Below are 27935 nucleotides of genomic sequence, written 5' to 3'. Positions count from 1 at the left end.
TGCCCAGGCGCCGGCGACCCGGCTCCATGGCAGACGGCCGCGCAGGAAGGGCGGGGGAAGGAGGGGAAGTATCCCTTTGCCCTGGGTGAACAAGGGCGGCCGGGCTCCGCCCCTCCCGCCGGGCGCCTGAGGAGAGGAAAGGGGCGGGCGGGGCGTTTGAAAGTCACCGGTCGGGCGGAGGGAATGCGGCGTGAGGGGGCTCAGCCTGGGGCGCGATGGGGCGCGATGGGGTGCGATGGGGCGCCTTGGGGCGGCTGGCACCCGGGCGGGCGGCAGCGCCTCGCCTCACCTCACCTCGCTCCCGCCTTCAGCGAGGCGGCGGCGGCGGAGCCACCCTCGGGAGGGGGAGCGGGCGGTAGCGACTGGGAGGGAAACACCCAGGGCCGGGGCAGGAATGCGAAGGAGGAAATGGGGGATAATGATGGAGTGTAGCGGTGTTTGTAACGCGAGGACCTTCTGAGATCCTTTAACGACTCTCGGGGCAAGGTGAGCGAATAAAGTTTGTTTTGCTGCTCAGTTAGAGCTCGTATGGAAGGAAAGCTGTCTTTTTTCAGTTTTATGTCATTGAAAGTAGGTGAGCTCCTCGGGAGAGGGGAAATTTTGTTCCACTTGATTAAATGCCAGTTTAATCAGAACTGTTTACACAACTGTAGAGTAATGAAAGAGCAACACTTTTAGCATAGTAGATGGGTGAAAATGGGCAACTGTAAGGCTGAAAACATGACAGAAGGTGCATCGAAGTACTAATTAAGCTTCTTAATTGGGAAAATAATAATGCCCTTTTCAGGTGTACACTAGCACCTTGCATTTCTCAAATACATGAGCACGTACTGGTCTGAGGAAAGTCAGTGTTATGTTGTCAAAGTCAGTTTTCTGTCTGTGCATAATCATAAGGGTTTTCTTCCTTTGATACGCTGCTAAATGCGTGGCTCCTAGAGTTCCAAAATGCGGTATGTCATCCACATTGGCCAAGACTACTTCTTTTGTGGAAACTACATCTTCACTCACTGGAACCAAGTTAATCCTCGAGAAGATAATCCTCCTCCACCCCAGAGGAAGTCCTGTTTAGGCCTTTTGACAAGTTAAGCCTACATATAAAAGTATGTCTTGTAAGAAACATGAATGCAAGCCAAGATAGTAACCACTGCCTCCCAGCTTTTCTGCTCATTTCCTGATACAGGAGCAGCATTGCTCTTGGTTTTGTTTCAGCTGGGGTTCACCACCTTCAAACAACCTTAGCACGTAATTTGGGCAACCCCAAAATTAAACCATTCAGGATTCTGTCCCTACATGAGCTACCAACGTTCTCTTAAACACTGCCAAGGCATTAATTGATGTCATATGAGCATGCAGTTAATCAGCTAGGCCTTCTCCAGACCCTGAGTATTATGGGAAAGCTCTACAGAGCAGTGCTTTAAGCCCTGTGATAGAACGACAGGGTCGTTCTTTGAACCATTTAATTGCCATTCAAGTTATTTTCCTGTTATGAAAAGCTGAAACTGAAAAGCTTTGGGGGAAAAAATCCTGCTGGCTGTTTTCTGCTGAGTCATTCCGCTGGTTTATCAGAAGCATTTCATGAACACTGTAATACAACTCACGCCAGTTGCAATCAAATCTCCTTTTGTTTGTGAGCTCAGAATCTGAATTCCCCTTTTTAAGGTAGAAATAAAATACAGCGAAATGTGGGACACCTGAGATTTGTCTGTAATAACAGCTGGCACCAATTTAAATCAATCTCCATTCAGTCTTTTGAATGAGTTCTAGGTATATTAGTAATGTATATCACTAATAGGAATCCACTTACCTTACTTCACCCTTTCTCTAATTTTTTGTTACTCCCTCTGAAAGCTCTGTAGAAAGGACAGATTCTCAGAACATCAGCGTTCTAATGGCACAAGTCAGAGTATGCGAGCCACTGACAGATTACTCTGAATATCCACGTAGTTGCTGAGTGATATTTCAAACTGACAATTCTGGTTTTTGTGGTCAGATCTCGAGAATCCTGACTGGAATTTTTTGTTTGCTTGTTGGTTTTTGTTGGGGTTTATTTTCCTAACAGCCAACCCTATTCCAATCTGGGTTTGGCAAGCGTTTCAGAAACAGCTGGTACATGGCCATATGCCGTGCTGGCGCTGCTGTGAGCTTATTTCCCATTTGTCCTCCTGGTCAATCAGAGCTGCTCCATGTGCTGAAGGACAGCTGGTCCCTTGGCATGCAAAGCAGCTAATGAACTTTTCCTCCAGAAGACCGTAGAGATAGAGCATGCTGACTTCAATCAGCAGCTTCGCCTTTCTGAACTGCTATCAAAGATGGAGGTTCTCTAAGGGAGCCCTGTTTGTTGCCTCTGTGTGACAACCTACACACAGTGAGAACAACTCAGTGGGTGTGCGTCAGAGGTGAAGGCACTTGTTTAGAAAATCAAGGGAAAATGATCTGTGTTGAAAAGAATGATAAACCACATCTGAGTGACTGATGCACTTGTGCTTTTAGCTGTTCAGCCTCAGCAAGTACCGCTGTTTTCCTTTTTCATTCTGACCCCTGCTGGAAAGGGTCTCTGATAAATTTCTAAAAATGTATCTATTTTACCATATTTCGCTGTGAAGGAGGAGTTGCGCATCAGTTCAGTATTACATAGCTGCAGCTTGTAAGCATTTTACCACCAGCCATCCATCCTACTTCCTTAAAACTGGTCAGTTTATAATATACCTTAAAATTTCCTGCTAGATGCAATAAAACCTAGTTTTCCCTGAGCAGGGGTTCTGTATCAGTTAACTTTGAAAGTCGTGATAAGTAATCATTAGACAGTCCTTTATTGTTCACACTTCATAAACTGTTCATATGAAATGCTTCGTGGAAACAATCTGCCCATTCAGCGTTTTAGAAATTGAGATAGAGCAACATTCAGGAGGGAATAAATGTAATTTAAGAACAAAAGAGATCATCTAAGTGTGCAGGATCTGAATAAAGAATCACAGAATCAGAATGGTTTGGTTTGGAAAATACCTTAAAGACCATCTAGTTCAAATACATACAGAAATTCATAGGTATTTTTAAAACCCAGAAAATGAATGGACCTTCATGTAAGGTGAAAGAAGAAACACCCAACAGATACTTGATGTGTTTTATTGGGTATCTTGATGGACAGTTTCAGCAGTATATAATTATCTCTTTGAAATGACTTTGCTTAATTGCATGAAGGCTTGCGTAACTTTTTTACTACTTTTCACGGTCCATTTCAGGTTTTGAGCAAAGAGTCAGGCAAAATGTTCACACCTCTCAGAAGTAATAACTTGGTTCAAATGACACCTTCAAAAGGCATTCCCCAGCACTGGATCAGGTTTCAGATTCCTTTTTACTGATCCCTCTCTCCTAATAATATCCTGGCACAGTGAAAAAGCAAGCAGTAGATGCCCACAGCATCAGAAGGCCATTTTATTGTCAGCATCAAGGACCTCATCTACTGCAGTGAATGGAAAGTAACATTAAATTTTATCAGGATCTGCATTAGGCTGAAGTTTCAACCTTTCTCCTGACAGAATTCTCTCTAACTGATTACAATATCTTTAATAGGAATGCACTAGCATCGTGAGTTTGGAAGATCTGAATCACTTGAAAAAGCAATTACATAATTCAAAGTGAAATTATTTGCTGTTTAACACAACTCTATCACTATAACTTCAGAATGTATTTTTGCTTTCTTTGAATGCAAACTGCACATAGGAAACTGCCACAGAAACTGCACGTCAAGCAGTGCTGTTCTGTGAGAAGAATTGTTTGGGACTCCACATGTTTTTTTGAAGCTATTCTTCTTCAGTGGACTCTTACCCTTTTTCTTCCTGCAGCACTAACAATTGGGAAACCCTAATAACACCTTTAGAAACCTTTGGGAAGTCCAAAATAATATGTGAACAGGTGTCTGTCTCAACATTCTTCTGTGTGCATAAAACAGACCACATGAAGTCCACCATAATACTTGGAGAAGATGTGAAAGAACCATGATCATTGCCTACACCACTTTGGACAAACAGCCAACAGTACACCAGATAAAGAATTTGAAGGCTTTATGCTACACAATGAATGTAAAAGTCCAAGTACCTAGATACAGCATTTGAAACAGTAAAACAAGGAACAGCTTTCACTAGCGGTGTAGTGAAAAGACTACAGAAAATACAGTGTTACAAAAATGAAATAATTTCCCCAAGTGGTAAAATACAAAGCAAGTATTGCACATAATTGCATTTTAAGGCCAGTTTAGTCACTGTAAAATATACCAGTGTCTCAAAATCTGATCTTTATTTGCTAATGCATATGTAGAAGAATTTGATGTAATAATGAGGTACCAATTTAATTGCATTATATTTGTTGCTACATCAGCTATTGTCAAGCCATTAAGTTAATTACATGTTAAGTTTTAAACTAGATGAAACACATTATGACATCTGTTTTTTCCTATTTACTACAGCATTCCAGAATTACCATGTTGGAAATGTCTGAGGTTTTGGCAGCTTGCTGTCTTACAAATAGTTCATGAATACAATTAACCATCCTTGACTAGCCTGCAGCATCAGCAGCCAATCCTTGCCTTCCTTGTCAGAAATACAATTAGTGTTCTACACTAATTCCACCAACTGTTTTTGGGTTGGTTTATTTCAGATATTGGCCATATTCTCAGTCAGTGAAAATGCTGAAAACAGAGTTGATCACGTTAAACTAGCTGGCAGTCTGACCACAGACTGTGGAATTAATATACTACAAGATTCATTCCATCTTTATTAATAATCTTTGTGAAAGAAAAAATGAAAGAAAAACATGAAAATGTATCAAGTTCTTAAAGTAGCAATTGCATCGAAGGAATTATGCTTTTCATCCCATGCATCAGCATTTTCTTAACATGATATTGTGTTGCAGACCCTAGTAAAAGAAAAGATCCTTTGTGTATTAATGGCTTATTGTCCTGGCACTTTGACATTACGTTTTGACTGATCAAAAAAGCTTTCTTATCTGATCCCATGGTAAAGAAACTGCAAAGCAAAAAGAGGGCATGTTTTCAGATGCTTAAAGAAATGTTTTGAAAGCTGTGACAGAAAAGGGAATCTGGATGCATGACTTATAGGCTGTAATAAACTTATGTTTATCCTGGTTTTGTGTATGTACTAACTGTTTTATCTGTGAGGGAGAAGAATCAAAAATGGCCGTTGCTGCTTTCTGTCATTGCTGTTTTTATCGAACTGATAAGCTGGGAAGTGCTGCCATTAAAAATAACTAATTCCATTGATATCAAAGAACCATTAAGAGTGGCTTATTAATATCAGCAGCCATTACAAAGCACTCATATAGAATAGAGAAAAAAGTCAAATTTGACAAAAGCAACATTTAAAAAGGGTATTAAATCCTGACCAAAAAAAAAAAAAAAAAAAAAAAAAAACCACAGCAAAATACTACTTTGATCTTAGAAAAAAATGGTTTGGAAATACATGCTGAGCTCTAGTACCTGCATTTCCAAACCTGTAACTGCACTAAGGAGAGATTTGTAGCCAGTGTGATTGACTACAAGACTATCCACCTGAAATAGAAAGCATTGAGCAGCATGAGAGAAGGAAAGGCTATTTTTCTGTCAAGAAGTAGCTAATATTTCAATACTTTGCATCTATGCTCATGTGCTCTCTAAGTATCTTTCATGATATTTTGACTTGTAATTCTAAATGAATGATAGACACTCATTTGCAAACTTACTCACTGGAGCTTGTTAATGGGAGAAAACCAATCTCTCTTTCCAAGGCAAATTTCCTATTTATATTTTAAAGGTGTTTATCTGAAGAAAGTTACCTCCGTTGTACTACTTGTTTTATGGTTCCATTAGGATTTCGTGTCGAAATAGATGTGTCTTTTGACTATTTCAGCACCAAATGCCAAGAGACAAAAAAGCAGGCGTAGCTTTAACTGATTGAATGAAAATTGCCATCTTGAAGTTAAAAAAACTCCCCACATTTCAACAGTTGAAGAGGTCATGTAATAAAGGAATAGTTAAATGTCTAGACAGAGCCAGCTTTTCCAGGTGTGGGGTGAAGACAGGTCATTTCCCCTAAGAAAGCAACATTTTTTTTTTCTCTAAGGCTGATCGTAGGCCCAACTAGTGCTAAATCATGAACCTACTGTTATCAGACAACACAAGAAGGAGTCACTAAAGGCCGAGCTAATCAAGCTATACAAGGAGGTGTGTCAGAGGAGAATATTAGATACCAGTTTTGATTAGGTACCAGGTTCGAGGCACAACTGCAGATCGCAAGATAGATTGTTTGGAATTGATTTCTTAAAGAGGTAGAAAGAATGCAGTATCATTAAATAAGAGAACAGCTTATTTCTCAGAACAAATATTTTCTTCCTAAATGTCAATGTCAATATTCACAGTGGTGAATAAGAATTGGCAGCCAAGGCCATTGCTTTCTAGCTTGTTGAAGTCTTTTGATTTTACAGATTTTATTCCTGGGAGCATACTTTCACAGATGCATGTGCTTCTGTGCATTAAGCAGTACTTCATTGCAAAGTTTTTCAGGTAGGAAATGATATCATTAAGAAGCAAGCTGAAAATTCCATGCTTCACTGTTGTGCATGAAAGTGATTCCCGTATCTGGAACTGAAGCATTGCTGTGCCAAAAAATATTATGGCAACATTTCTTCCACAGTCAGTGAAAAACTATAAGCCCCTGTAAAAAGGGATTCAAGGTACCTGCACAAGGTACTGGCTTCTCTGCCTTGATTGACCAGCGTCTGCCAGGGCATCCAGGATTCCTGTATGCTAAAATTGGGAACTGCTTAGAGCTTATGAGTGGAAAACACTGTTGAAAATCATCTAAAGTCAGCAGGTTTAGCTTTATCAGAAGTAACTCTGGACACCAAGACATTTTTGCAAGTAGGGGCCATGCAAGGCCCCCACTTCACATCCGTATGGCTGCCTTTTCTTCTCACTCCTCAAAAACAGTGTGACTGCATCTAGGTTTCCTGCTGGGGATGGTTCTTGGCATGTGCTGTCTCCAGATGATGCTAACCAGTTGTTATTGGCCAACTGCAGTAACAGTGAAGCACTATGTAGTCCTGTGTTCATGTCCATACCCTGGTCTTGGCTTATATGCTGCTGTAAATGTAACTTCAGAGTTCAAAATGCTGTTCAGTGTCTTCAAAGCAGGAAGGTATCAGTGGAGGATGTAGCTCTGGCAGCCTCCTCTCGGAAGACAGAAATTTTTTTTCTAGGAGCTTTTAAGTCTTGAGTAAGCTGAACCCACTGATTTCAATTTTCCAAAGGAATAAGCAAATGGTAGAATGCCATAGGATACAGGCAATTCCTCATCCCTCTTGTTGCAACTAGGTTATTGCTCAGAAAGGAAAGGCAGAACCAACAAGAATATAAAAATGGGCCCAAAGTCCCTGTATCTTGTTGCTGAAGATACTCTTGAAATTAAAAGTCTAAAAGTCTTGGAATTCAGACTGTATTTCCATTTATATGTATGCAGTTTACCCAGCTCTGTAATGCAAAATGTAAATACTATATCTCATGAGTGAGTTACGGAGAGTTGAGAGGAGGGAGGATATGGACCTCATCCTAAGCTATTCTCTACACTGCTGTTCTGAGCAGTCTTCTGGCAAAGCTCACTTCATGGGCAGAATGAGTGCTAATGTCAGCTGGGAATACTAAATGGATTTTGAGCTAAATTCAGTGCTATTCATGGATACTAGGTGTGGGAATAGGCTCTCTGGAGATGAGTTTAGACATGTCTTTCTCAGTTACAGCTGCAAGAGTTCAGTTTGGGATCATTTTAAGGGGGGGGTGTGTCTTTGCAGAAAAACTTGCCATCCAATGTGGAAACTCTGGTAAATTTTAAGCTCTTCCATGGATAATAGGTGACCTCAATAGCTCTCTCAAAATTTAGGCACCATGCAGACTGGAGCTGTTACAAAGCTGGTAGGTAGACCAATGAGCAGAGATAGGCTCTTGTAACTGGAATGTGTTATTTGCTCTCTATTCTTCAAGATACGCACATTTGGCAAACTAAAGCAGGCAGCTTCCCTCCTTACAGTCACACACCTTTTAAATGAGGGGGTAAACTCCTGTAGTTTGGATACAGCTCCATAAGAAACTTGATACATTTTCTGTGTGTGCAGTATTTCTTCTTTGAATGAGGTTAACCATATGTCTGATACCAGCCTTCATGTTCCTTGTTTCATAGATTTACCACCAACTGTCTGGTAATGTATTGTGCAGTGAAAGTGAGGTATTCAGCTGCAGTTTCTTTTCAGCAAACTCATTAACTGACTTTTCTAGACAGTCAGTGCTTGTCATTATTTGTGACAAGGGAGTTTTGAAAGCTGTTACACAAGCTAGTGGTAGAAAGAAGTACTTCCAATGTGCATTAAAAGTACTGCCCCGTTTGTTTGGCAAAAAGAACCTCAGCTGCAAGGTAATAACTGCCTGCTTTCACTGCTGATTGTGGCCTCATCCAAGGTCAATGATAATTGCTTACATTTTTCTGTGATTGGTCTCAAATCCTGAGTGTGTGATTGATTGCATCAACTATTCTGCTTTCTATAGTTCCATGAGATGATAACAAGCTTCCATGACGTATTAATTTATTTGTATTTTTACCCATAGATGCAGAGAACATTAAAACTGCATACCTTTTTCCAGCTCACCATCCCATTGCTGGGGCTTCCCTGAGGCATGTCTCATCTGGAACAGCCAGGCTTTGAGTTTATGCAGCATACTTCTTTGCTTGCACTGTTGATTTTCAGGGGATTTTCTTTTAATTCTGTAATGATTAGGTTCTCCAGTGCACTTGTCTTATTTTTCATGGTGGTAGGTTTTGTAATGTCAGCTGATATTATATTCCTTTGGCACACCTATCATTTGCATGCACATAAGGCACTGAAGGTGCTCATTATTTTCAGCTAACAAGTAATCTCGTTCCCACTTAATTTGAAATACATTGTTCTCTGTATCCTAATTTTGGCTTTTACAGTTACTTGCCTCATTTCATTTGTGTTACACTGCGCCATGTTTTAATACATCATATTTAAAGCCCGCAAGATAAAACATCGCGATAAACAGATACATAGATATAGTTGCAGTGGAAACATTATGGCAGCTAGGGAGGTTGACATGGTTTATCACCTGTCAGGAGTACAATCATCATGGGCATAGTGGACAATACAGTACTGCTCCACTGAGCAGAAGCTCAGCCTTTCCACTGGTCTCACCAGGCTCTCAGCCTTCCCAGGGCTGACCAGAGGTTGTGCCAACACATTTCTGCACTCACACAGAACAGCAGCAAGAACCCTCTACAGACTCTTGTGATAGTACAACTGCAGCAGAAACCCATTTCCAGAAGGAGCTGAGGAGGCTTTTCAGAGGTTCATGGGTCTGCATTTTCCACTTTTTTTAACCCTGGAGCTGCTGTTGGGCAAATATGCTAGTCTCTGCTTGCCAAGTGATGGCAAACCACGGATGTACCTCTGGAATTAGTCATTTCCTTTCATCTCCACTTCAAGGTTGTTCAAGATGGTAGAGGTGGTATGAGAGGAATTGTCTTGTGGGCTGTGTTTAGCTTGCACAACACCCACGGTACTGTATCATATTTGCAGACAAGACCGTTTACTGTTTGCAGTGCCTAAATGTCTCAGTAAGAGATTAATTAATGCCAATGAAAAAAAATAAGCTTCGTAATTTAAAGTATCTCTTTGGGAAAGTTTTACCACATGCAACTATGTATGCTGCTTTTGTCTTGCATGAGGGTTGTTTCACTTTAAATCCCTTTTCCATATGATATCAAATAATCAAAAGAAGCCATTTGTACACTCTAATATAATGGAATACACAAGAAGTGAGAGCAGATATTTCTATTTTTATTATATTGGAAAACCTGCTTCTGAAGACAAAGCATTAATTAAACAACCAGGGGTACATTTATTTTTCCAGAAGGGAACATACCCTGTAAGCCCCAGTGCCTGGAAAGGCTTTGGGGAAGGACTGTACGAGCTCTGCCACACTTTGACAAGGTATAGCATATATAAAAGGTTCTAATAGTTTTCCACCTCCAGCATGCTGACAGTTCAGTTGTGGACTTCCAGAAAGCACAGAATAACGATGCAGCTGATTTTTTGGGTTAGCAAAACATCAGAGAAGATGCTATACAGAGATGAATCTATATTTACCTGGTTAATATCCACTAATCCCTTACTCCCCTGAGAAAAAGAAAATACTGGTGTTGTAAAGTTTGTTGCACAGGTTCATAAAAGTAAAAGCAGAGATCCATAAATATACATGAATATGCTAATATTTATTCATGTCCATAAATTATACTGTTTGTTTCAGACAGGAGTGCTGAATGGTATGTCTCTGCATTTCTCAGTATAAGCATACATCATTTCCATGCATGTTTCAAGAGACTGACTGAATTCTTGAAGGTGAATGATAAGGGAATGTGGGTTGTGGAGCACTGAGATAATGCCAAGAGTCACCTGCAGGGTATATAAAGGGTGGAGCTACCAAACTCACTACAGCAGACCTCACAAAAGTTGAGTGTTTAAGTTGTCCCAGTGTTATTTCATGCATTTTTCAGTGTCTCATGATCTCCTAGATCTCTTCTGGTGGATTGCCTGGAGACTGTCCCAGTCACAAGGAAATACCAGTTTATCATGATAAATATTCTTTCAAGAATGCATGTTGTTAAGCTGCTCTTTTAAACACTGAAGGGTAGGCTAAGCCTTAAATGTGTTCTGAGATCCTGATTTCACCGGGATTTAATCACAGGTTAAAGTGGTTTCCTAAGTTAAGGGCCAGAAGGATATACAATTTACAACTAATTAAACAGGAAGAACACAACCTGTTAAGATCCTAGACTGCTCTCATCATCCATGTTTACATGTTTACAGTATAATTTTTATAAAAATCTGAGCAAAATTAGAGCTTTTTAGAAAGTATTCATAATTTGCACAGTGTTTTCAGGTGACTGCATGGGAGAGGATGAAGGGGCACAGGCAGGAAATCAGTAAGAGAAGGGAGTACATCAGAGCCTGCCTCTGAACCTCCTTGAACTGAGAAGTCATTGAATTTGGAGAATTAATTCAAACCCATCTCTAGCAAACACGATTTGGAATGGCCAGGAGATGCTGGGATGATATCCAAAAGACAATTAATAAAACAAAAGCTATTCATGTATTTCGTGACTTGCATCCTGGCAGACAGCTCAGTAAAATTCTTATTGGTAAAGCCAGTGGGGCCTGATCACTGATATACAGGACTGTGCCTTTAAATATTGGAAACAATTACCAGGGATTGCAGAATGAGCCATTTTCATACCTAGGGAGTTTTATCTTACAGAAAATAATGTAGTATTCCAATTCAAAGATTCAGTGCTATATAAAGATAATTTCTTACATATACCAAGAATAGAAGAAATACAAAAAAAGGAAAGGAGTAGTCCCTTATGAAATAGATCAAATAATTTGACACAATACTATTAAAATGTATGCTTTAGATTATTTTTGTCCTGTATCAACAAAAACATCGTAGTATAAACATTTCAAATTAAAGTGTATAATTAATATGCATAATTTTAGCTAGCATGTACGAAATAGAGACAAGTGTAAAACAGAAATAGACCATTTCAATTAAGCAGGAGTAGCTGTTCTCCAAAACCTTCTATACAAACAGCTGAGACTAGCTTCTGTTCCCTTTATTCCAGTTTAACTCTACTTATATTTGATCCTTTGCAGAACTGTGGCAGTAAAACTGACACCAAATATGATCTTACAGTGACAGAATACACTGCTGGAACTTACATATGGGAATACCTGAGATTGTCCAAGGGCATGTCTTGCCTGACAAACCTAGTAGCCTTCTATGATGGAATGACTTATCAGTCGACAAAGGAAGAGCTATAGATGTCATCTGTCTGGACTTCTGTAAAGCCTATGACATGGTCCCCCACAGCATGCTTCTCTCTAAATTGGAGAGGTATGGATTTTATGGATGGACTGTTTGGTGGGTTAGATTTGTCACATCCAGACAGTAGTAGTCAGTAGTCAATGTCTGGATGGAGACTGGTGACAAGGGATGTACTTCAGGGGGCCATACTGGGACGCACTGTTTAATATTTTCATCAGTGACATAGATCTTGGGCTTGAGTGCACACTCAGCAAGTCTGCAGATGACACCAAGCCGATGTTGTGAGGTTGAGGGAGCTGGACAAGCATGGGAAGTGGGCCCCTGTGAACCTCATGAGGTTCAACTATGCCAAGTGCAGGTTTTACCTGGGTTGGAGCAACCCCCAGTATCAATGCGGGCTGGGGGATGAAGGGATAGAGAGCAGCCCTGTGGAAAACAACTGGTGGATAAAATGTTGGACATGAGCCAGCAACATGCACTCGCAGCCCCGATAGTCAGTTGCATTCTGGGCTGCATGCAAAGTAGTGTGACCAGCAGCAGGTTGAGGGAGGTGATTTTGCCCCTCAGTTCTGCTCTGGTGAGATCCCACCTGCAGTACTGCGTCCAGCAGTAGAAGAAAGACATAGACTTGTTGGTTTAAACTAAAGGTGGGTTCATTCAGATTAGATATAAGGAAGACATTTTTATGAAATGGTGGAACAGGTTGCCCAGAAAGGTGGTAAATGTCCCATCCCTGGAAACATTCAAGATCACCTCGAGCAGGTCTCTTGAGCAACCTGATCTAATCACTGCTCATTGTGGTGGGGTTGGACTAGCTGACCTTTAATGGTCTCTTCCAACCCAAAATGTTCTATGATTCTATGGTATAATTTATGATCCTGAAAATATTTTGACATATGAATAGTTTCATTTCCATATTTGATAGTTTAGAATCATAGAATAGTTTATAGAACAGTTAGGGTTGGAAAGGACCTTAAGATCGTCTAGTTCCAAACCCCCTGCCATGGGAAGGGACACCTCACACTAAACCATCCCACCCAAGGCTCTGTCCAACCTGGCCTTGAACACCGCCAGGGATGGAGCACTCACAACTTCCCTGGGCAACCCATTCCAGTGCCTCACCACCCTAACAGGAAAGAACTTCCTCCTTATATCCAATCTAAACTTCCCCTGTTTAAGTTTTAACCCGTTACCCCTTCTGCTATCACTGCAGTCCCTATAAAGGATGTGCCACATGCCAAGTAATTATACAAATAAAAACTTTCTTTTCTTTTTTTTTTTTTTTCAGTTTAATTGTAATAAGTTTACTAGTTAGATAACAGCAAGGAACAATGGGCTCCAAACCCTGGCTCGCTTTGTTATATCCCGTGTCTGTGTATTATTTTCTCTATTCCAGACTTTCAGTGTATCCTTCTCAGCAGCCACCCAGTGCATGATGCATTCAGTTCACTACTTTATGTGCTATATCTGGTTATAGTGTCAGAAATAAGGTTACTCGGTGATTCAGCCTAATGGAATTACTGGTAGCAATTGGTAATAGAATTACTTGTAGCAATTTCTCTATAAATGCGTAATAAGGGGATCTTCAAAGAGAGGTAGCATTGCAGTGGTATCCATTTGGGTACTTGAGGTAATAAATAGGAACAAAATGTCTTTTATTGAAGTATTCTGTATGATAATTTGTGTTTTCTCTAAGATGAAACTGAAAAATCACATTCAGTACTTTGAACTTTGAACTTCATTTGAAATCTGAGCTCAGATTTTGATCCAAACTTAGTAAATTATCTAATAGGCAATCAAAGCTGAAATTTCTGTCTTTAATAGTGGGTATTGCACAAGCAAAGAAGGTATAGAAGCTAATAACAATTCCACTCATCCAGTATAGAGCACTTGTTCATCATCATTATTTCTCAAAGAGCTCTGCAAATCGACCTTCTGTCATTCTGTAAAGGCAGAAACTGAGACGCAGACAGAGAAGGTGATTCACTGAAGGTTTCACAGCAAGTCAGAGGCAGGGTCCCAAGCCAAAGCCCAGTCTCTGCCACCTTGTCCTGCTGCCTGTGCACCAGCACCATGATGCTCATCAGTGACTACTGGAAAACAAAAATCTTCAGAGAGTGTTAACCAGCTTCCACCATAACACAGTCGTTTCTTATTCATATATATGCATTACTTTCTCTAACTGGAAGAACAAGGAAAAAACCCTTAAATTTTCAAGATCAGAAACTGGAACGTTATAGTGAAATTAATGCTGGCAGAAACATTTATCCCTCTGTGACCTTTCAGTATTTTCTTAAATGAGCAGCTTCTCTCCCTCCAGCTGTAGTGATTCCTTCTTAGTTCCTATTCAAAGAATCAGTTCAGACTGATTCAAGTACTTCTACAGGCAGCCACCAAATGAATACATTGCATTTCACTGAGTTGCAAATGCTTGTTAGGTCACAAGATGCTCAGTCATGAAAGGCTCTATCCTAAACACTGGGCATTTTCACTCTGTGAAGTGAATTCTCTTCCTTCTTGTATGCAAGAGGGGTAAGATTAATTGATTTGCGTTTAATTGTGAAATTGAGAACCTGGTCTTTTCATACATCATATAGCAATTTAATATGTTATCTGAGCTATATGAAATTTTGCAACACATTTAACTGTACTATTTGAAATTATGCATGCTTGTACTGATACAAAGGTGTTGTACACTGCTGCTGGCTTTCCTTCTGCTAAGGAAAAATAAGCTATTCTGATGCAGCTGCTCATAACCTGGAGATGTACAGCTTTAACTGTACTAATACAGTTGGGTCAGCACAACTTTCTATTGTAAACAAGGCCCTATACTGCATGGCTGAGGCTGGATTACTCAGCTTTCCAAAAGGTCTGCCTACAGAATAGGCATAACCAGTGTAACTAGTTGTGTTTTAATAAATACTAATAATATGTGTCTAATTACGACAGTTCATGCTGGCATTTCCTGCGTGCCTCTCTTGGGATGACTAAGCGCTTCTCGTCTCACCACCGAGCCAATTACTGACTACAGGCTGTTATTAGGGGCAGGCCTCTATAATTTTCACAATTACAATATATGTCATTTCATAGTTGTGGACGGCCGACAAGTGAGCACTGTCCCTCTAGGAGAAAAATACTGCTTGCAATCGCTTGCAAGGGCTGAGAGAGGCAAATGTTTACTCATAGGCACAGCTTTTCTGATCGTCAATAGTCCCACTCATTTCAAAGGGATTAAGCCTGCTAGTAAGTATTTGCAGAATCAATGCCTTAATCAGCATGCTTAAATGTTTAATTTTGCTCTCTCCAAACGTGTTTGCAGGATGCTAAAGTAGTCTCATTGGTGTACACATGTGGGCTTGCTTGTCTTTTGAATTGCATTTCAATTTTAAAAAGCTGAACCACGGTTACATTTACTCCAAGGTGTGCTTTAAGATGGATGTAGTGGTCAGAATGTCACGCAGGTAGCTACTTCAGTAGAAATGTGCAAATGATCAGATAGTAATGTGCAAATAATCAAATGACAAAGTTCCAAAATCTTGTTCTAAAGCTGGATTTTGAAGCCATGGGTTAAGTTTATTGCTAGAATGAACAGACACCATTTACTGATGTCAAAAGCTAAGGTAAAATGGAAAAAATCAAGTAGAAAATGGGGATTTTATGTAAAGAAAATTTACATTTATATCTTTTTTGCTTTCTTTTCCCTCTTAACATGCAACCAGCCCCTACCGACTGATTTTGCCCGATGGTCTTGCTGTCGTCTTTTCCAGTCTATACCCTTTACAACTCTGTGCACCAATAGATCCAATAAATCAGTTTTGCCAGGTACTATCAAATCTGTGTGGGGTTTTTTGAGAGCTTTTCTCTGCAAAAAGCAGTTCCAGAACTTTGGCTTTTCTTGTTTCCCTCAAATACTTAATCCTTTATAGATTTATTAGATTATGGAGTTCAGCCATTGAGGTGCTCACTTTCTCTCTTGTAAAAGGAAATACCCTTGAAGGTGTCTTGAGCCCTTTCCAGGGAGCTCATGGAAGATAAATAGCAACTGTGTGCTTTCCACAATGATCTGCTGCAAATTTTGCACCTACTCCTTATCCACAAAGCCCGCTGTCAGTGTGCACTTGCAAATTCAGTCTGGCACCCTGTAGCTGGCTCTGTAAATTAGTTCAGATGCAGGGAATAGCCGTGACCATGCCTGAGTTCCACCACTTTACAAGCATGAGTGATGCCCCTGCACTCCGAAAAGGCCTTGAGACCTCCACACTGAACATGTACGTAGTGTCCAGCACCTAAAGTATGAACACAGTTGTACATTTTGTCAGTGCGATTAAAAACAGAGTTACTTTGTAGGGACCATTATCTAGAAAATGGTGCAAAGAAGGTAAAGATATCCTACAGGAGTTGTATATCGCATGAACTTAATTATGTCTTTGTCCTACAAACTGTTATAATTAAAATCTAATCCACAGTACAATCAATACATGTCGCCATTGCTTTCACTAATGTATGCACATAAATAAAAGTATAGGGAGAAGCTGTAAGTATATGTGATGAGGTTAATGAAGCCTTTGGTAATACTTCCCTTGGTATTTTCATAGTTGAGGTACATTAGGTACTGATAAACATCATTTAATGTTAATAGAATTAATAATTAAATGGTGGGAATGGCTTGCTAGCAGCAGTTCAGTAGAAAAGTATGTGAACATTATAGAACAAAAAAGAAGACATAGGCATCAACAATGTCATAGTGGTGCACAGAAGGAAACATCCTGTGGGAATGTTCCATTCTGAAGAATGTTCCATCCTATGAGAATGTTCCTCTGGACTGTTGGAGCAAGTCCGGAGGAGGGCCATGAGGATGAGCAGGGGCTGGAGTACCTCCTGTATGAAGACAGGCTGAGAAAGTTGGGGATGTTCAGCCTGGAGAAGAGAAGGCTGCGTGGAGACCTCATAGCAGCCTTCCAGTATCTGAAGGGGGCTACAAGGATGCTGGAGAGGAGCTCTTCATTAGGGGCTGTAGCCATAGGACAAGGGGTAATGGGTTAAAACTTCAACAGGTGAGATTTAGGCTGCATATAAGGAAGAAGTTTTTTACTGTGAGCGTGTTGAGGCACTGAAATGGGTTGCCCAGAGGAGCTGTGAATGCTTCATCCCTGGCAGTGTTCAAGGGTAGGGTAGGCAGGGCCTTGAGCAACCTGGTCTAATGGAAGGTAACCCTGCCCATGGCAGGGGGGTTGGAACTCGATCATCTTAACATTCTTTCTAACCCTAACCATTCTATGATTCTGTGAGGATGTCTTAGGAGGAGTGTTGCTTGTAAATAAACCCAAGCAATCCTCCCACACTGCTTAGCCTTCTAAAGGTCTGAACTTAAAAATTACCCATGTTTTTTTCTGCAGATCAATGAGAGCAACAGTTCAAGGAGAAGCAAGAAGATTGATTGGTTCCCTTCCCTCACAGTTCAGGACTGGAACTACTGACACAGATACTGCAGAGAAACTCACTGTGCACATTTTTGGATCTACGTCATGTGCATAAGTGTTGCGTGTTCATAAACTAAGCAGGAAGTAGTAAATTATTGACCTGTGTGGAAGCATTTATACTTGGTGAAAAATATAATTATCTCCCAGATAACGAAACGGCATATGGCTTGCATAAACAAGCTGAAAACTTGAGGGTCTTCATAGCAAGAGCAACTTAAAAAGAGATTATTTGGGGCAATATTGAAATAATAAGGCCCAAGATTGTCAGAAACAGCAGCACACAATAGAAGATTAGATTAGGAGCCAAAAGACTGAGTTCAAAACCTTCTGTTCTTGATCTGCTCAGCAGTTGTGGGAAGGTTGGTGTATCTCTGTTTCCATTCCCACTGTAGTTCTTGGTTGCTCCTTTATGTGTTTTGACCTTTTTGCTACCTTTGACTTTTATCTCTTTGGAGCCTGAGATCTTTCCCAGTGTTTCCACAAAGTTTAGTACAATGTGTCTCTGGATCTTTGTGCGAGACTTTAGACGCTACTGCACTAGTAATTTAGCAGGGAGGCAATTAATTTCTTTCTTAGGCAGAGAAATGATCCCAAATGTATGTTAACATCTGAAACTTGAATTCTAACAAATGGCTCTTCAGCATGCCATTGACTTCACAGTAAGTATGCTGCAGACTGAAGCTATACATATGCTGCAGACAACTTTCCTTTGGCTGCAGACTACAGAAAGCTAGACTGGCATTAACAGCTGCCTGAAGCACAGGTTACAGTAAACTATGTCGTGTTCATATCATCGTTACATACCTTAGATTCCACTGTAAGCCTGAAGTCTGGGGGTGAGGAGAGCTCTTCACACCATAAATACATTGACTTGGCATGATGAACTATGCAGCTCTGTCCTTCAGCTAAGAGAAAAAAACGATTTTTATTCCACAAAGATATTCCTGAGACTGCTCAAGAGCAAATCAAGACAGGGTTTTCTCCCTTGTTACGGAAAACTTGGAGACATTTCTGTCTGTCACAGATATTACTGATACTCTTAATGCATGTATGTATCTGAGGCAAGGTTAAGTGTAGGCATTCACAATCAAACGTAGATAATTCAGGAGTGTGCTTACAGCTAAGTGTGCAATAAAATACTTCATTATTATTCATTATGCAGTTTGTAGAGTGTTGTCAATTTTCTTAAAGGGAGTAGGAGAGAGATTGTAGGAACAAGTACGAGATAATTATCAGAAACTTAGGGAAAAGAGAATTGTGGCTCTTATGATGCTTGAAGACTGCAGAGAAGAAATGGACCAAAGACACAGGGAATCAAGGATGAGGAGAAAAAGGCATGCTGCTTTTACAAGGAGAGGACTTTGCAGCAAAAGAAATGTTTCACTTGCTTTAATTCTGAACCCTTCATGAGGTCAAAATCGATTCTTCCTTTTTCATCAAAGTTCAATATGTAGTTTGGAGATAAAGATTTTTTAAATAACACATATTTCAAACTAACTGTATCCACAAGTACCAGGAGTAAGTTCAGCATAAACAGAAATGCTTCATTGCCTTCCCTAATAAAAGAAAAAGGGCATGACATGATGTCTCTGATTGGAAACAAGGTCTCTTTTTTCTTGTTTGCAGTCAAAGTTTAACAAACTTACGTGCATCCACTTTGCCCAAATTTTCTGGTAGTTTTGTTGCTTTCAGCCAAATTTCTGTGCCATGGAACACAGTGTTGTCAGCTCATCCAAACAAGCGCTGAGCCGCACCATTTACTGTGCAAAAACTGAGATTAAATAAACAAATTCTGAATATAGGGCATTAGAATGGTTGCTTGGACTTGGAAATAATCACTGGTTTTGAATCTTACTAGGGAAATTGCCCTGCAAAGCTGTTTCTGACCCTTGATTCAGCATGCTGCTTCGGCATCGCTCCCAATCCCTCTTAATCCTGGACATAAAAGCCACCCGAAGCTGTTGTGTGCTGCTGCGAAGCAGCACTGTGGGTCAAAGGGACAGCCCTTTTCACCTTTCTTTATTGCCCTCCATCAGACAAATAACTTACATGCGTTAAAAACAGTCAGAGTTAACAGAACAGACCCTACTATCACATGCAAAGTGTTTTGCAGCAAAAGGCACGGGCTATGCAGGTTTCACCTGTGCGTTAGCTCACCACTGTGAGGTTCCAGCAAGGTTCAGGACACGAGGCCCCTCTAGCAGGGCTTGCAAAAGCTAATCCCCAAAATGTTTCTGCTAATTGCTCAATGTACCTGAATGTGTGGAAATCAGAAAGCTCAACTTTTTCATCTCATTGTTAAGTTCAGCTTTGTGTACCTCAGCTTTAAGTAGCAGAAAGGACCATCCTCCTGGGCAATGCAGTTGTTGGACTGTTATATGGGCTGAATAGGCAATGTGAAACCAGGTATTTATGTAGTGTATTTCTTTGATAGAGTACATTTAGTGTATTTCCTTAATTCTCATACTGTGTTTCTCCCATATACCTATGCATTTGTCCATGTTTCAATAATGCTTTAATATAAGCATCTTGAGGATGTTTTTGTAGAAATGCAGGAGCATTCATATTCACAGATTTGAGCATTTGAAAATAAGAAATGCTAATGAAATTTATTTCTCCAAATACAAGTCATTTACAGAAAGATCCTCTGTAGATGTTATCACTTTGTGCTACCGTAACTATTGCTATCAAATGAAGTATGCGTGTTGCAGTAGCTCCTGGAGGCACTAGACATAAATCAGCTCTGTGCTGTAAGAATATCAGTGGCTCTGGAAAAATGTGTACTGCTGGGGGACAGGGGAGGACACCAGAGATAGCTCCTTGCTCTTTCTGCTTGATTGGACACCCAGGCCCCTACTAGTACAGCTGGCCTTATACGCAACATACCAAAGCCAAACATGGCTGAGCACGGAGAGCTGTTCTCAACTCATGAAGTGTGGCCCTAGTCCTTCAGGGGATCTGTGAGCACAAGCTTGCTAATCTCTACAAGAGTCTATGAGTAACGTCTAAGTCATTTAGTACTGGACACGGAGCTGGGTTAAATGTTTAGGTGGCCATGTGCAATTATTTTTAATCTGTTGACAGATCTCTAAAATTTGAGGAGTAAAAAGGGTTTTAAAATAGAAACCCTTTTATAAACAAAAAAGAAGGCACCAACACAGTATGGAATAGAGCTTTGAAAGTGAATGTGCCATATTGCCACCCAGAGCCCTGCCTGGGGTTTAGGCTGAAAGATCAGCCCAAGCAGAGATGAAACACAGTGAAGCCCCATGCACTTTCATAGTGAATTGTCACTATGCTGGCAGCGGTACAATTGCAGACAAAAATAGCCACCCTATACAGTGAGTATAAGGTGGGTGAAGCAACACAGTTATTGATGTAATCTTGGAAGTGCCAGCAGTGCCCGAGGTTTTCCTTTTGGTTTCTCTGTGCAGATCTGAGCGATCCAGACATTTCACTCTGAAACTGTTTTAATTCACGTACTTCCCTAAACTGAAGGTTTGCACAAGTGGAAACGAGCGTCTCTGCTTCGCCGACCGTACCGTAGGAACATACCTCCGATAAAATAGTTCACTTCCTTTTTTCCCCTCAGTTTCCTCTGTTTTCATCAGATTTTGTAAAAGCAAAATCCCAGACTCTAGACCCCCTTGAAAATATCCCTCCTCCCAACCTTAACTTTCTACTCATGGCCACCGTTTCCTGTTTAAATATCCTATGAGGAATTAAATATCCCAAAAGCTGGAGCTGAGAAAGTCAGACTCCAGGACAGGAACAGTTTTTGCAGCTGTTTTCGCAGCGTGAGCCTGTGTCCTTCCCGTGTTTACGAAAACAGGCTTTATCCTGGTTTATTATGACTTAACTCCTGCAGATTGTCCGCTTCAGAGAAATACTGCCCCGTGACCTGGCAGGCGTCCCCGGTGGTGATAACCCCGTCCCTGCCCGGGCCCCGGCTAATCGCACCTCCCCACCCTGCCTGCCTTCCCGAGCCTCCTCCAACACCCGCCCGTGACATCTGTATTTGCTATTGAATGGAGCTATTCTTAACAGCAGCTCGTTTTCAATATCTCCTTGCAGTTTTGCTGGAGCATGAAGGTTGTTGCAGCTTTCTCTGGTTCTGAGCATTAACTTGGAACTGTTTCTGTAAATACATAGGCTGAAAATTCTCGGTTGCAAACTGATGCCTGTGCAAAGCTGGGACCGGCTTTGGAAGAATGTGTGGAAAAAAGAAGGATGAGAATTCTCAAGATTCATTTCCTGCTGCTCAGGGTAAATCATCTCTACATAAAAATTATGGAAACTTAGAAAATGGCGCATTAACATACATATAAAGTGCACAACAGTGGTATACATATTAAGTCCCTACCAATTTAATTACAGGCTCAATTTTCTGAGAGATGAAAGAGACAGGTTTTGGTTCTCTCTGTCCCTCAAAGATACTGAATAAAACCTTTGTTTTGTCCCTGCTACGCTGTTCCTACTAACCAGGAAAATTCCATATGTTTTTTCATCATGTCTTTAGCAATACAATTGTTTCTTGGTGAATTATGAGAATAACAAGATTCCAACCTTGATGACTAGTTAATACTAAAATATGGCTATGGCTCAGTAATTCAGATTACTGCAGGTGTAATCATAGAATCCTAGAATAGTCAGGGTTGGAAAGGACCTTAAGGTCATCTAGCTCCGTCCCCCTGCCATGGGCAGGGACACCTCACACTAATGAGCAATTTTATCCTGACTTTTTCAGATTTTAACTCTTTTGGCTAAGATTGTGCCTTTACAGTAAAGGCCTACCTTTTGTTTTCCTACCACTGCCTTGAGCCTTGTGACTGTAGGCCCAGTGCGAGGGAATTTGTTTTGAAAGTAAATCTGAAGACACATATACTCTCAGACAGTCACCTCATTTAAACTCTTCTTGACGGCTTTGTGTGCATCTTTAAGTGTTTCTTTCCTTCCTCAAGAGCAGATGAGGGAGGCAGGCAGGATTTTATTTTTCAAATGAATGTGAGTGGTTCTCAGGGCTTGTCACTGAACTTTGATTTTCTGGTGAATTTTCAGTCTTTTATGTGCCTATCCAGCTGTCCCCTCTTCACATGAACTAGTAGTATGGTGATCACTAGTATTTTCATTTCATTCTGGTATTTTATAGAATCATAGAATCATAGAGTAGTTAGGGTTGGAAAGGACCTTAAGATCATCCAGTTCCAACCCCCCTGCCATGGCCAGGGACACCTCACACTAAACCACCTCACCCAAGGCTCTGTCCAACCTGGCCTTGAACACTGCCCGGGATGGAGCACTCACAACCTCCCTGGGCAACCCATTCCAGTGTCTCACCACCCTAACAGGAAAGAACTACTGCAATTTGATTTACTTTTGTGATAGCTATATGAAACAATGCGTCAGCCTGGGTTCTACATGGACTGTGTATCTGAGGACACACAGTCTATATGGACTGTTAGTGTGAGGCGTCCCTACCCACGGCAGGGGGGTTGGAACTAGATGATCTCAAGGTCCTTTCCAACCCTGACTGTTCTATGATTCTACACAAAGCAGCAACCAGGCACTCTCAGGCTGGCATTAAGTGGCTGTGTGGGCTGCATTCCTGAACCACCTGAGAAGTGTTCTTATGCCTAGATATTTTAAATGTATTTATCTGTGTCTCTGCTGAGTGTGACAGGGTTATATGAACTAAATGACTAAGTGGCATTTCAGAAGTGGCCTAAATGCTGCCAGGTCTCAAGGTGTAGCGTGACAGCATGCAAAAATACCCAAATTAGAGACAAACAAGATAACTAGACAACAAACCAGCTCTGGAACTGAATTAAGCCACCAGCCGACCCTGGTTAATTGTCCCAACTGAGAGTGAGCGTGCTCATTAATCTGGGCGCAACATACTGACTCCAAGACCAAAGCTACTATTTTGACTGGCAGATCACATAGACATAGTAATTTGTGCAGAGGCTTCTGGTGTGAAATGGCGTGGCTGGAGGGAACAGTGCCGCTGGTCCCTGCCAGCTTTGGGTAACAGAGAGACTCCTCAATGTCCACATTGCCCCAGACAGCAGAGGTACACCTTGATGGTGAGCTACAGCAGCCCCAGTGGGGGCCAAGACCTACTACTGTCAGATCCTCAGCTGATAAACTCCACCAAGCTGCTTGGCTTGGCTCCAGCCCTGACTGCAGGAGATCCAGGAGCAGGAGAGATGTGGGGCAAGGTGGTGGTGGCAGACGTCAGGGAGAGGAGGCAGGGAAGTGCAAGGGAGGGAGTGGAGACAGAGAGGTGATAGCGATGGAGCCTGGGTTTAAACAGTAAAATGCTGGAGGTTTCTCAGGGCAATGAACACCCATCAGTTAATCTCCAGGAGAATATGGTGGACTCGTTGCACAGAGTAGCTGGCTTCGTCTTCCCCGTTCATCAAAAACCTCATCAAAACCAAGATTAGGTTCTTTTGAAAATCTATCCATGCTGTGCTGGGATGAGGTTTTCTGCTCAGCACAGAAATATGCTTTGATAATTCATCTAATCAGAGGGGGAAAGGCAAAAGGCAGTGAAAGCTGGGGGATAAAAAGGAAAGGCAGATCTGCTCAGGGATAGGGTTTATCTGACAGTTCATCAATCCATCTTTAATCTGTGAGGAAAGGCTATAATATTAAGGCTATCCTGGTGGGGTATCCAAAGAAAATGTCACAGAGCTGGGGGCTGGTTGTCACCTTGCCTTGCAGCCCTGCCTCTCCATTGCATGCTTTAAAACATAAATTAATCCCTCTAAACCACATCCTAATACATCAGTAAACAGTACTGAAACCTTTTCAATAGCACTTTATCCTGTTGTGGAAGCACACAGTAAGCATCCAACTGCTATTAAAACATAATAGTTTGAGGCTTGTCTGACTAAGGCAACTTTGTACTTCTTGACAGAGAATCACAGAATCATAGAATAGTTTTGAACTTCTTTGCATCCTTTTATTCATGGTATTGGGGTAGAATTTGATTTTTTTATATATATATTTTTACTAAGTTCTTCATTCCTCTGATGTACATCTCACCTTGAATTTCACTGTGTTGGGTCTTGGGTCTCTTGCAGGCTGTCCTTTAAATTTGGATTGCATCCATGACCAGGCTGATCCTCTGATGGCTGAATTCCACTGTTGCCCCTTTGTGCCACACAGCCTTTACCATTATATGGGTTTGCTGACATTCCTGAAAAGCTTTGTGGTTTCTCTAAAATCATGCTGTACTATTCAAATTCAATGAATATGCCACTGCTAGAGGTGCAACCTTGAGACACTGAGCTGTATCGTGGTGTAAATGAGACGTTTGTGCCTGAAAATATCTAGGACAACGTGTTCCCTGATCTACACATTTACGTTGGATGTGATGTCAGGCTATTCCTCTGGACTTCATGGGAAATATATTTTAGGCCTTACACTACAAGACTGGTCTTGGTGCAGAGGAGCTGCTGATTAAAGAAACGTAAAAAACTGCTCAATAATGTTATATTTGTCTTTAATGTTCACCTTTTATGGCCTGTAAAAATCCTAAATGTTTGCTTTATAGTTCACACTTTCTGAGTAAGCAGTAAAAACATCTTTAACACATCCCATGCAGTTTGTGTTTCTGACTGTTCTGTCTATACAGTTGGCCATTTTCAAAGGAGCCCCAAAGGAGTGAAATGGCCACAGCACAGTCTTTGGAATGCCCTATGCACTTTTGAAACTCTAAGCCTTGGTAAGTTAAATGGGGTGAAATAGGACTTTTATGCAAAAGATATGGCTTGGACCAATCATCTGTCACAGAATCATCAAATTGTTTGGGCTGGAAGTGACCTGAAAGTTCATCCAGTTCCAACCCCCTGTCATGGACAGGGACACCTTCCACTGCTTGAAGCCCCGTCCAACCTGGCCTTGAACACTGCCAGGCATGGGGCAGCCACAGCTTCTCTGGGCACCCTGTGCCAGTGCCTCAGCACACTCACAGGGAAGAACTTCTTCCTTGTATCTAATCTAAATCTCCCCTCTTTGAGCTTAAAGTCATTCCCTCTTGTCCTATCACTATGTGCCCTTGTAAAAAGATCCCTCTCCAGATTTCTTGTAGACCCCTTTAAGCACTGGAAGGCTGCTCTAAAGTCTCCCTTCTCCTGTCTGTTTTCATAGGGAAGGTGCTCCAGCCCTCTGATTATTTTCATGACCCTGTATATCCCACAAAGAAATGGGAGAGCAGGTAGAGGGTGTGTTTTGGAAAAGATCTGGGCATGCAATAGGAAGCAGGGCTGTATGTCAGCATGACTTTGACCTGCTACAGAACTTCTGCCTGCCCCTTCCCAAATTTGAGTGGGTATATGTTTTCTAAGCTGAGTCCTAAAAGGACAAAGCAATCCCTGGATGAATTTTTTGTTCTGGTTTAGTAAGGATCCTTCTGTCTGCTTGTTCATCTCTGTCAGTCCCACCAGTGACTCCTGGAGCTGTTTATCAGATCTGACTGAAGTTAGCCATAATTAGGTTGTTATCTGTAAATTGCTTTTTTCCAGTCTCCAATTTCCTGTGGTACCTGGGGTTTATGCCATTTAGTTTGGCTTATGATTTCATCAGTTTCTCGCTTTGATGGGCAGATCACATGCAGGACCAGGGATGGTAGTGGCTCTTCTCCAGAGAAGATAATGGTATGTGTTGGTGAGACAAATAATGATAAATTTGTTAGAAGAAATGGAGTCACTGTGTGTCCATAGCTAAACTTGCTTGAGCTGAAGTGCATGTATACAGTATAAAGGCAACACTTTCACTCTGGCCCTCATAGTTAAAGAATTGCTTGGGCAGCAGGCATGCAGCAAGAGTCAACCATGACGGAAAACTATCCAGGTGGTCAGCTATCTATTCGTGTTAGCTTCTTAGTACAGGTTAGTACAAGTGGGTTTTTCCAGCTTAAAAGGATGAGATCAATATAGATTCCTTGCTTCATATATCAACCAGCAATATATTTACCTTGAAAGAAGATACTGGTTGTGAAAAATACTCACTAGAGAATCCTGGAGAAAGAAAACTGTAACTCCTTGCTCTGTTATTTTACCATAAAAATGGAAAAGCACAGGGTCCCTTCCCTGCCCTGCTACCAAAAAGTGGGTTCAGTTCTGATTGAAGAGACTAGATTTATGCAGAATGTTCTCAGCTTAGATTTAGGTGCCAACAAACAAAATTCCTGAGGATTGAATGCTATTAGAGTTGAGTAGGTAATTTATATTGCATGGATATGACATGTTTCACTTCTGTTTAGCTCTGACATATTAAATAAGCTGGTTTGGAAAGTATGATTAGTTGAAGGGAGATCAGGCTTTTAAAGAGTCCTCCTGCAATGGAGCTGCACCACAACTGTTTTCCCAAAATGGAAACCCAAATTTTTCAACCAAAAGGAATCGGGCGTTAGATGTCTCAAAGATAATGCTGCTTTCACAGCTTTGCACAACTTAGGCAGGAGGACAGACGGAAATGAGCACTCCTTGCAGAAAGCCGTATTGCTCTGTGAAAGCAAATACATGCCCGAGTACCAGGGAACTCACTCTAGGGAGGAGGGAGCTGCAGGAAATGCCTCAGTCACTGCCCGCTCCTTGTTACACACATAATAACCCAACCCAGCACACAAAGCCCTCTGAAACCAACCTTCACATCTTCTGTCATTCAAACATTATTTGTGAGACATGCCTTGATTCTTGCTCATGATGAAGCTGAAGCGTCCTATGGAGCACAGATGTGTTGCTCAGCCATATCCTGCATGCCCACATGCAGTACCTGCTCTGCGGGGCAGGCAGCAGTGATGACAGGCTGCCTGGGGACCAGCAGCCTTCTGTGCAAACACAGCACGTCTCTTGAATTTCCAGCCCTGGCTCCCCCTTCCTCATCATATCCCCCCCTGGGGTTGCACCATTACCAGTGTCAGTTAAGCACAAATATTTTCTAGCTACAGAAAAATGATTTCAGATCTCCAGGTGACACTGTAAGCAAACTGATGGGTTTCCTTCCACCGTGGCTGGGAAAGCCAAGCAGGGACTCCTCTTGTTAATCTGCTGTGCAGCATCAAGAATTAAAGACTCTACTTTCCGTCTTCCACTGAACAAGTTGCCCTGCAAAGCCCCCATCTCCCTCTTCCCCCAGCCACAGAAGCCATCACTCTGCTCACTGCACCCTTCCCTGCTGTTCTGAGCCTGATGGACCAGCTTGGGTTTTGTCTTTGGCCCCCAGATACAAGCATGCAGGAGATGTGACAGCCTTCCGGCACTTTTCAGACTACATTAAACAATGGTGGCTGGGATTCTAGTGAATCAGCCTCAACCTGTGAGCAGTCTACAGTTTGGGTGCAGTTACCTGGGCAAGGGCCACAGGTGCATTGAGCTCTAGATTATAACATTGTGCAAGCTTGTCGCAGATACTGCTTGCCAAAATGAGAGATAATCTGTTTCTTCATCAGGGTACCCTTTGACACACACACAGTGCTGCTAATTCAGAATACAGTGACTGTGGTTGGC

The 27935-nt window shown here is 41.5% G+C and overlaps 1 long non-coding RNA gene across 1 annotated transcript; it reads left to right on the top strand.

The window, feature by feature from the left end:
- The first annotated feature begins 275 nt into the window (after positions 1 to 275).
- Positions 276 to 24943, top strand: LOC136007420 (uncharacterized). The gene is made up of 3 exons (XR_010609690.1): positions 276 to 486; positions 21571 to 21684; positions 24507 to 24943. It is a non-coding gene; the product is annotated as an uncharacterized LOC136007420 (long non-coding RNA).
- The last annotated feature ends 2992 nt before the right edge of the window (positions 24944 to 27935 follow it).

The sequence above is a fragment of the Lathamus discolor genome, chromosome 1 (genome assembly GCF_037157495.1).
Source record: "Lathamus discolor isolate bLatDis1 chromosome 1, bLatDis1.hap1, whole genome shotgun sequence".
Lineage (NCBI taxonomy): Eukaryota > Metazoa > Chordata > Aves > Psittaciformes > Psittacidae > Lathamus > Lathamus discolor.
The sequence above is the reverse complement of the archived record's forward strand: the minus strand, read 5'-3'. Positions and strand labels throughout refer to the sequence as shown.